Genomic DNA, 2,462 nt, shown 5'->3' on the forward strand with positions numbered 1-2,462 from the left:
GAGACACATCCTGTGCAGCTGAGGAAGCAGACCTGCCGCCGAAACTACGGGCGAAGTCTTTACAGTGAGTTCGACATTAACAAGGCCACGTATAGCGAAACCGTACAGATGCCGAGGCAGCAAGTCAACGGCGTCGTGTGTAATGGGATTAAACTGCACTTCCAGGCGTTTTGCTCAGAAAATGTTGTGTGGGGTTTTCCCAGCGACAAATTCCCAGAGCATTCCTCTCACCTTTAGAAATGATGCTCGTCATTTGAAAAAGTAACAAGTAATAGGTTTATTCCATGCTGAAAAGAGAAGAAAGAAAACACAGTGTTTTCTTTCTTCTCTTTTCAGCATGGAATAAACCTATTTCTTCTCTTTTCAGCACGGAATAAACCTATTACTCGTTCCTTTGCAGCCTACGCATGCTGACGCGGCTCCCCACCTGAACTCTTTGAAAAGGTAGCCTACTCTGCGAAAACACTGCGTTTCTATTGTTCAGATAAATATTTTTTTCGATGTCAACTCATTTCGTCTAAAGACGATGCTGGGTAACAACAGGGGTGTGCAAACGTTTGGTCAAATTGTATGTTTCCGTGCATCTCTAAATGTTAACAACCTCTGCGTGGTACTAACTTATGTCATTTTTAATACACGATTAATATTTTATTCGCTGGTTTTAACAGATTGGAAAAAAAAAGCCCAACCTTGCTTAGCTTCTGAGATCTGAGGAGATCAGGCTACAAGGTGGTAATTCTGCTGTTCATTTTCAATTAAAATGGATTTAGTTTCCAAGGGTGGTCTGAGACCTCAGAGGAGAGCTTGGCTGCTGCTGTACTTCTCAGCCACAATTTCTAAACCAGTACCCCAGTATTGTGACGGATGACACTGTGCTGTTATGGAGCCATCCTTCAGTTCAATCAAGGTCCTGTCCACTTGGTCATTAAAGACCCCATGGTGGTGTTGAGTGTTAACCCCACTGTCCTGCCTTAATCCCACATTGTGTCTGTGCAGTTTGTCTTACTCACGTTTCCCCATTAATTCAGTTGGTCAAGCTGTTTCCCATTTTGCCAAGTTCTCCTGGTGGGTGCTGCATTTCTGTCTTGGATGAAGGGAGTCTCCTCTTGCCTAACATCATAAAATTGGAAGGAACCGTGCCAGGAAACATAAAGCAAAAACACGTTTCATTACTCGGTATGATGTCCTCTCCTTGAGGGAGAGTTTATGCAGGCTATGAAGTGAAAAACAGGTCTTGCTGTCTAGACGTGAGCTGTGAGGGAAAGCTAAATAAAATAACAGCTAAAAAAGTAAACACTGGTGTGGCTTATTTATTCAGCATGAGATCCTCCCTTCCAAGAAGTTCAAGTTCATGTTTATTTGTCATTCCAGCCATATACAAGTAAACAGAGGAGGGAGATATAGTTCTCCAGGTCAATGGTGCGAATACAGACAGGACACTGAGAAGACAACGCTATAGACAATGTAGACAGACATTTCTGACAGGGTACAGGGTACATAAAGTCCGATGTGCCTAGTGCAATTGACTTGATAGGATTGTGCAAAAAATACATCAGTGAGTATGCCTGAAATTAGGCAAAACAGATCTAAGATTCCAGATTTGGAGTAGGTGCAGTAGGTACCAGGGTGTTGAGGAGCCTGACAGCCTGTGGAAAAAAAGCTGTTTCGGAGTCTGGTGGAGCTGGCCCGTATACTGGGATACCTTTCACCAGATGGTAGGAGGGCAAAGAGGTTGCAGGAGGGGTGGGAGGGAACGTCCACAATACTGGAGGCTTTGTGTGTGCAGCGTTTGTGGCAGATGTCCTGAATGGACGGAAAGGAGGCTCCAATAATGTTTCCTGCTGTACTGACAATTCGTTGCAGGGACTTGCAGTCTCAGACCTTACAATTCCCAAACCAAACAATGATACAGTTTGTCAAGATGCTCTCGATGGTACTGTACCTCTATAGAATGTGGACAGTATGGGGGGAGAGGAAGGCTTGCCCTTCTCAGTCGCCGCAGGAAGTGGAGACGTTGTTGTGCTTTTTTAGCTAGGGAGGTGGTGTTGATGGTCCCAGTGAGGTCATCTGTGATGTGCACACCAAGAAACTTAGTACTTCCAGCTGTCTCTGCAGGGGAGCCGTTGATGTGCAGTGGGGAGTGATCAGCGCAGGCCCTCCTGAAGTCAATGATCATCTCTTTTGTCTTATCGACATTCAGAGACAGATTGTTGTTTAAGCACCAGTCCGCTGGTTGCTCCAACTCCTCTCCGTATGGTGCCTCATGGTTGTTGCTAATGGGGCCCACCACTGTCGTGTCATCAGCGAACTTGATGATGTCGTTTGCACTGTGCAGTCATCAGTCATCAGGGTGAACAGGAGTACACAGCCCTGGGGGGTTTCGGTGAACAAGCAGATCTGTTATTACTGCCATGCCTTTCTTGATCTTGGCATTCATTTTAGAGATACAAACCAGATTTGTT

This window comes from Lepisosteus platostomus, chromosome 3 (genome assembly GCF_059453375.1).
Source record: "Lepisosteus platostomus isolate fLepPlt1 chromosome 3, fLepPlt1.hap1, whole genome shotgun sequence".
NCBI lineage: Eukaryota > Metazoa > Chordata > Actinopteri > Semionotiformes > Lepisosteidae > Lepisosteus > Lepisosteus platostomus.